Source organism: Dendronephthya gigantea, unplaced genomic scaffold (assembly GCF_004324835.1).
Source record: "Dendronephthya gigantea isolate DGI-Jeju-01 unplaced genomic scaffold, DenGig_1.0 000164F, whole genome shotgun sequence".
Taxonomy (NCBI): domain Eukaryota; kingdom Metazoa; phylum Cnidaria; class Anthozoa; order Malacalcyonacea; family Nephtheidae; genus Dendronephthya; species Dendronephthya gigantea.
Genome location: NW_021163174.1, coordinates 271,972 through 280,326, shown reverse-complemented (window position 1 = coordinate 280,326; position 8,355 = coordinate 271,972). Strand labels below are relative to the sequence as shown.

General features: G+C 35.4%; 1 pseudogene; it reads left to right on the top strand.

The window, feature by feature from the left end:
* Positions 1-3,405: 3,405 nt before the first annotated feature.
* On the top strand, positions 3,406-5,415 carry LOC114537776 (annotated as a pseudogene).
* The last annotated feature ends 2,940 nt before the right edge of the window (positions 5,416-8,355 follow it).

The window sequence follows — 8,355 nt, the reverse complement described above, 5'->3', positions numbered from 1 at the left end:
AAACGGTAAGAAATACGGATCCCGAAAAATATTTACGAGCATGAAAAATTGGTTGGAGATGAAAAAGGAGACACCACAAGGAGGTGAAGCAAACAAGAAGTGGAATGATTTGAAGAAGGAGTTTTCCTGGTCGGAAGAACATGAAAAAGTGTTCTTCAAACTGCTCGGGTTCAGAAGGAAATTTGCACATCCACAAGTTGATCGTGAGGTGATAAAAACCCAGATTCCTGACGACTTCAATGATGAGGAGAAGAAACGCATTCGAGATATGCTTGGCATGAATAAAAAAGTAAACGAACTAATGAATATTGATTGAGAAAAGTCTATCGAGACAGTCGCTACTGTCGCATATATAATTTATATTAACGTACACACCAAAATTATACTTTTAAATTAAATGGTTGCAAAAATACAGACCTGTTTCAAAAAATAGACTCAGTCGAAAATTTTGAACACCAACTAGACCACAGTAATCGGTATATCATAAAATTAATATGGGCGTTCTTAAAAATACTGTCACATTCTAAATTCCTTTCAATTTATTACATAGTGCTCTACTAGACTATATAGTAACGAGGCCATCAAACGGACTAAACGGGCCCTCAAAAATTAGATGTATGCGAGCCTTATAAACACGGATCTAAACTATATATACGTGCACGCCAAGCGGGGTTTTATTAATATTAAATGTATATAAATTATTGTATTCTACTATTGCATGTAAATATTGTAATTTAAAATATTAAATTAATGAAATACATATAACAAATTTAATATGCAAATATAATAAACAATTTCGTTTAACGATTCCATAACGGCATCGTCACAGAGGCCACTTCAGTCATACCTGCTTGACCATGATTCTAGCTTAATTAACTATGAAATAGACTGAGTGATAAAAGTATACTCTCTTTACTGTGCCAATAGAGTTCGTCAAAAGAAAAAATTCATAGCCAAAACGGAAATTAAATTTTCGACATTTAAAAAAAAATAATTGTTTTCAAGTAAACATGTACTGCATGGTGTAGAAATTAAAAAAAGGGTGATGAGAAAATGAATTCAATTGCCAACCTTATCCGAATATACTGCAAAATTAGTATTCATGCATGTGGGGAAATACTTCTGGAAAGGGCTTTTTTCCCAGTTATCTCAAATTGACAAGTCATATTGGCTTTGCCAACTTCGTATGGCTATATTTTCCGTATTGCTATATCTTGAAGTTGGTTTTGTTTTTCCATGGTCGCGGTAAACATTGCAAACTTCGATTCTCGAACGCTATGTTTTTAAACAGCAGGAAAACAGAAATCAACAAACTTCCAAGACAATGTATTTTAAACTGTATTTATATACCAGTGAGATAAATATCAAATGCTCAAAGCGATGGAATAGAACTCAAAGACAACATAGTTTCGTAGTCATAATCGTGCATGAAGTATTTCAGTAATTCCCCGATCTGGGAAGTTACTCCTTCAAAACTAGAAGCTGTTGCTCGAAAGGCGTTTGGTTTAAACGGCACAGATCATCGTCTAGTAAATTTTTAGCTCGATTTTTCGATCGAACAAAATCTTTGTCTTGATTTTTTTTATTGTGACCGGCCAAGAAAATCCGCTAAGGCCAAATTCCACAATTGAAGCAATAAAAAATTTCCGCTAAGTGGAAACTGCTCTAAAGATATATTAGCGATAAAGAAATGACGGTCAAGTTACATTACATTCCAATCTCCGTTTATTATTATCAAGTTTCCTTAAATATTTCGAAATCGTTCTTTCTAAAATTCGTTATTCTAGTCACCTTTCTTTTCTTATTCGCTGCCTCTAGAGTCTAGAGTAAGATAAAAAAGGCCTATATGATGAGAACAATTAAAGTTTACAATATAAACATTCAGTTTCAACGCGTGATTCTTGGAATGATCGCGATATGATATCATTTCCGCAATATTACTACATTGAAAGAACGCCATATAAACTTGATGAATTAGTTTAAAGGTAAATTATAATATATACATGCAGTAATACTAGTTCATTCAGCTGAACTCAAATCTGGTTGAAAGAAGTTTGTGGCCCAATACAACAGCTTCGAAATTGTAAGTATATATACGCGACCTGTATGTATATGTACAATATCAATGTTATCGATCGATTATTAGATCGTCTTTAACTCGTTATCAATTGCAATTCTATTAGGCAAAGCGTATATGTTCTGATATCAAAAACTGGCGTTTAATACCTAAACATCTTAAATAACTACGACAGATCATGTTTACCAGTGAGACGACTAGGCTGAGTGAGGCCCTGCTTGATTTTCATAGCGATTATACGGCATAATCTTAAAACTATTTTATACAACTTCGAACTTCCGTTTATATATAATTTACCTAGTTGTGCTACGTATTAAGAAATATTCCCGTAAAGACTCAAAAGGAAGTGTGATCAGATTGGCATAGAAAGCCTTTTCTATCGCCCCCATGCAACAATTAGTAAATCAGGCACAAATGAAATATACGAATTAATGCACCGAATAAACTGAAACTGCATGAAAGAGGTAAAAGCTTGAATACCAGCGAATACGTAACAATCCAAATATATAGCCTATAGGTTAAAATAACCTATTATTTTTAGTTGTTTGCGCGAAGTTGCAAATTATTTGATAATAGGTATACCTAAACGACTATATATACCTGCAGCTAATAAAAGTATATGTGTCATTGCTTCCTAATGAGAATTACTGAACTATATAGGATATCGTGAAGGAAGTTTAGTGTAATTGCGGTCTATAATACTGTAAGTAATATGTTTGCAGGTTTATGCTTTATATTTAGGTTCTATTATGCAGAATTAGTCGCCATTGACATCTTTAGTTGAAAAGTCCAATTACCTTATGAAGTGATTTGGTGTTAATAAATACGAAGAACTTCGTTTTAAACTACTCGGCAAATTTGTTTACATTTTTCAAGCAAAGCCAAATGCCTAAATTTTTAATACTATATATGTAAATTATTGATTAATGTATACCTTTCTACTGGAAGTATTTCAAATTTATGCATTCTGATTGGGTTACTGAAATGTAAACAAATTTGCCATTTGGTCTAAAACAAAATTCCTCGATTCTTGTTGGTGTTAATTAGGTTGCTTTTTTGTTTGATCCGGTATTTTTCACTTGAAATATATATACAAAAGACACAGTAGCCAACCTGCTGTGAAAACTAATCAGGTTCTTGGCAGGTTAGTTGTGTCTGTTGTGTATTTCGTGAGAAAAATACCCCATTAAACAAATAAACAACCTATAATAAACATAATTACTTTGCATCCGTTGTGCATTGGCGAGTTTGACAAAGTTGTGCATTGGTGAGTTTTTCCTTCCAAAGCACAATCAACGGAACTTGAAGCAATTAAACAAGGCTTAAAAATGAATAAAACAAATGCATCTGCAAATTACGATATTACGATTGTTGGAGCAGGTGCTTTCGGTACAGCTGTGCTTGGTCAACTTAGTCTTTTAGTGAAGGCCGCAGGATCGTTTCGCATACTTGTCGTAGAAGGAATGGAAAAATTTGGTCCGGGGTTACCCTACTCCAAGGAAATGACAATTCCAGATCATATTGTGAATATTGCAGCCGGTTGTACTCAAATAACCGCAACCTACATTCCTGTGTCTGAAAGATCCGATTTTCTTGTATGGCTTCAGTCGTTAACTCAAGAGTGCCGTGCTTCGATTGGCGTACCGGAAAGTAAGAGCAACACAGATTGGGTGTATCGTCCATTTCCCAGATATATCGTCGGTTTGTACCGTCAAGATAGATTCAAATCCTTCTGCGAGACGCTGACACGTAAAGGTTTTGAAGTGGATTTGAGAAATCTTACAGAGGCTACTTCAATCAAGCCGGCTAACCATGATTCAAAGCTTGGCTATGAAATCACATTGGATGATGAAAGTACTGTCTTTACTTGCACCCTTTTCATTGCCACGGGGCACTGGAGCCAGAATCGCTATCCACATTTTTCAGCGTGGATACCTTCAGTTTATCCACCACGCGTGTTGCAAGAGAGATCACAGTCGAAGACAAGCATCGGGATTTTGGGATGTTCTTTATCCGCTATTGACGCCGCACTAGCTTTGGGGAAGACAAAAGGTGTTTTCCAGCGAGTCGGCAAAGAGAAGGAAAAGAAACTGACCTTTTTGCCTTTCCAAGGAGAGGGAAAATTCAAAATGATAATGTATGGTCGCAAAGCAATTCTTCCTCAAGTGATGGGAGTGGTCGTCAATAAGATCTTCTCATACAAGCAGTTGATTCCGGAGAAGCTTATTCCAATAATCACAGCAAACAACGGTTTCCTTCCTTTAGAAGAGTTTTGGTCCCTTCTGAAGAAGGAAATCTATGACGAAGTTACCCATTTGCACCCGTATTTTCCCGATGACTGGGAAACTATTTCTTTGGAAGAAGCAGTGAACAAGCTCAACATGTACCTACGGCAAACGAATTACAAGGAAAGACTCAGTAAAGAAACAGAAGATGCGAAAGAGAGCCTAAAAAGTGGCATCCCTTTACTTCTGCAGAACGTCTTTTACCAATCATACGCCATCTTCGATGAGGTGCTGAGTTATTTCACTGCTGAAGATAGAATGCGTTTTGAAAACGTGAAAACCGAGTTGCATCTGTTAATCGCGCCCTTTCCTGTGCAAAATGCAGAGAAGATACTGGCTCTTATGCAAAGTGGCTTCCTTGAAATTCAAAAACTGGGAACTCAGTACACGATTACTGAAACACCCGAGACCAAGCAAATCAAGATTTCGTGGACCGAACAGAATCAATGTTTGGAAACACCCTGACTTGGTTATTGATGCGCTGGGAGAAGAATCAAAAACAATGATGTGGTGATTTGATAAAGATTCATCGCCTTTGACAAAATCCCTAAAGAAGCATAACCTTCTCCAAGAAGTTCTCGTCCCGTTTGGCGATTCGAAAAATGCACAAAACCATTCCATACATCCACAAATTGTTCAGAGAAATGGTAGATATTTCTATCGTCCGGATGGTGCTCTTATTGATATACGTAGTTTTTCCCTAGTACCTTCAACAGATGTTACTTCAGCCTATCCAGTTTACTACATGGGTCCTCTTACGCAAGGTCAAGTCGCATTTCCACAGGATTTGAGTGTTGTCACTACAGCAGCTGAGCGCTCAGTTTCCGACTTAGTGAAACGGGGAATCCTTGAGAAAAGTATCAATACCTTTTCTCCAGAAGATCCTTCTCCGATGTACGGCTGGGTACTTAATGCAAAGGGTGACCTAAACGGCCAGATGAGATTAATGACGGAAGTACTAAAGGTACACAAACGATAGGTTGATAGAAGATTCATTGTTCCATCTTCGAACGAAACACTCGTAGTTGCTGATTTAGTTTAAACAATTTTTTTTAACTTATTTGTAAACTATGAACAGAGGCATGAGATAGGTGGATGCTTTGTAAAATTTTGCGATTAGCTCTTATTCATTAGCTGTGTGGTTGTCCAACTATACGCAGTCGCTTTGAAAATAGAAATTTAGTTAAAAGCTGCTTCTAAATTGCTGACAAGATTTCGGCCTTGCACATCCCGCATCGTCACAAAGAAAAAAATCATAGTAAAATCAAAAACTTTTGTCAAATTTTCGTTATTTTTAAAAATTGTTTTTAACAAAAGATACTGTGTATGAAGTAAAAATAATCAGTGGCGTAGCCAGCATCGATAATTGCGGATGCCAATATTCATATATTCATGTTAAGTGACTGCAAAGGAAGATTTCAAAAGAAATTGATAACGAAGAACATGAAAATATGCATGAATATAGCCCCCCCCCCAATTATCGATGCTGGCTACGCCACTGTCAAATCAATCCCAAATTATCCAGTCTATCTTCTATCCCAAATAATCCACTCCATCTTCTAACTGATGACTTGTGTTTTTTGCTTTAGTTTAACCGCGATTCTCATTTTTTAAACGCCTTTCTTGTTGCACATTAAATGAAATAGAATTTTAATAAAAGGCTTGTGAAAGTTGATTAAAAGCTGCTCAAAAGATGCTGATGGAAATCCAGCGTATACCAACCCAGCCAAATAGAAAAATTTATAATAAAAACCGAACTTTTGTTTTGTTTTTTTTCTTCGTTATTCCGCTACACTCATGGAAAACGAAGAACGGTCGAGAGGATATACAGAGTGACACTTAGTATACATGCAGGTGCTTTTCAGTCTCCGCCAATTCTTCCAATCGTGACGTGTGCGTTTGTTTTTGTTTTGATTCAAAACCACATGCGACAGCTTCATCAGATTTAGAAAATATAACCTTTATAACCATTGTGCGGTTGGAAACTTATTCCGCCTCGTTATTCCTCGATATTTGCGAGATATAACCTGGCTGTTTCGCACAGAACTTCTCCATTTCAGGACTGACGCAACGCACGCTACCTCGAATTAAGGCCCACACACACAGGACGCCATTCGCTAACGCGACGCGTATTTTTTATTTGCAGAAACGAATAAATTCAATTCTGAAAGAACATTTTGCGAGATATGGGTACCAGACCAGTCAAAATGTACCATTAATCGGTAATTACCAAGAATATATTAACATCGTCAAAATTAGCGGCTTTTGAAAACTGAAACATTCGTAAAAATCGCGTCAGGCATCAGTGATACAGAAATTACTGCATGTTAAGTTAGCTATATATATTACAATCTAATCTCCGTTTATTATTATCAAGTTTCCTTTAATATTTCGAACTCGTTCTTTCTAAAAAGAACGTCGTTATTCTATATATATTTCGTTATTTTAGTCACCTTTCTTTTCTTATTCGCTGCCTATAGAGTCTAAGGTAAAATAAGCCTTATATATATATATATGATGAGAACACTTTTAAAAATGTTCACAATATAAACTTTCACTTTCAGTTCTCAATGATTCTTGGTATGATCGATATGACATCATTTCCGCAATATTAATATAATGAAAGAACGCCATATAAACGTCATTAAATTAGCTTAAAGGTATATTATAGTTTATTATAGTGTTTATGCAGCAATACTAGTTCATTCAACTATAATTTCAAACTCAAATCTGGTTGGAAGAATAAAGTTTGTGGCCAATTACAGCAGCTTCGAAATTGTAAGTATATATGCGAATAACGCGACCTGCATGTATATTTAACAATATCAGCGTTATCGATAACTTGACCGTCTTTAACTCGTCATCAATTGTAATTCTTTTAGGCAAAGTGTATATATGTTCTCATGCATAGAATAAACTAGCGTTTAATACCTAAACATCTTAAATAACTACGACAGTGCATGTTTATACCAGTGAGGCCCTTCATGATTTTCATAGCGGTTATACGGTATATAATTTACCTATAGTTGTGTTACGTATATTAAGAAATATTCCCCCGTAAAGACTCAAAAGGCACAGAAGGCCTTTCCTATCGCCCCCATGCAACAATTAGTAAATCAGGCACAAATGAGATATACGAATTAATGCACCGTAAAAACTGAAAGGTTAAAATAATCTATCTCTAAAAGGTTGAATACCATCGAATATGTAACAATCCAAATATATAGTCTATAGGTTAAAATAACCTATTATTTTTAGTTGTTTGCGCGAAGTTGCAAATTATTGAATAGGTATACCTTAACGACTATATATTACAGCTAATAAAAGTATTTGTCATTGCTTCCTAATGAGAACTACTAGAACTAATATCGTGAAGGAAGTTTAGTGTAATCGCGGTCTTTAATACTGGAAATAATATGTTCGCAGGTTTTTGTTTTATATTTAGGTTCTGTTATGCGAAATTAGTCGCCATTGACATCTTTAGAGTTTAGTTGAAAAGTCCAATTACCTTATAAAGTGATTTGGTGTTAATAAATACGAATAATTTCGTTTTAAACTACTTGGCAAATTTGTTTACATTTTTCAGGCAAAGCCAAATGCCTATAAATTTTTAATATAAATATAGTGAATAATAATGAATAATGTACCTTTCTACTGGAAGTATTTCAAATTTGTGCATTCTGATTAGGTTACTGGAATGTAAAAAAATTTGCCACTTGGTCTAAAACGAAATTCCTCGATTCTTGTTGGTGTTAATTAAGTTGCTTTTTTGTTTGATCCGGTATTTTTCACTGAAAAATATATACAAAAGACTACAGTAGCCAACCTGCTGTGAAAACTAATAAGGTTCTTGGCAGGTTGGTTACGTCTGTTGTGTATTTCGTGAGAAAAATACCCCATCAAACAAATAAACAACCTATAATAAACATCATTACTTTGCACCCGTTGTGCATTGGCGAGTTTGACAAAGTTTTTTTCCTTCCAAAGCACAAT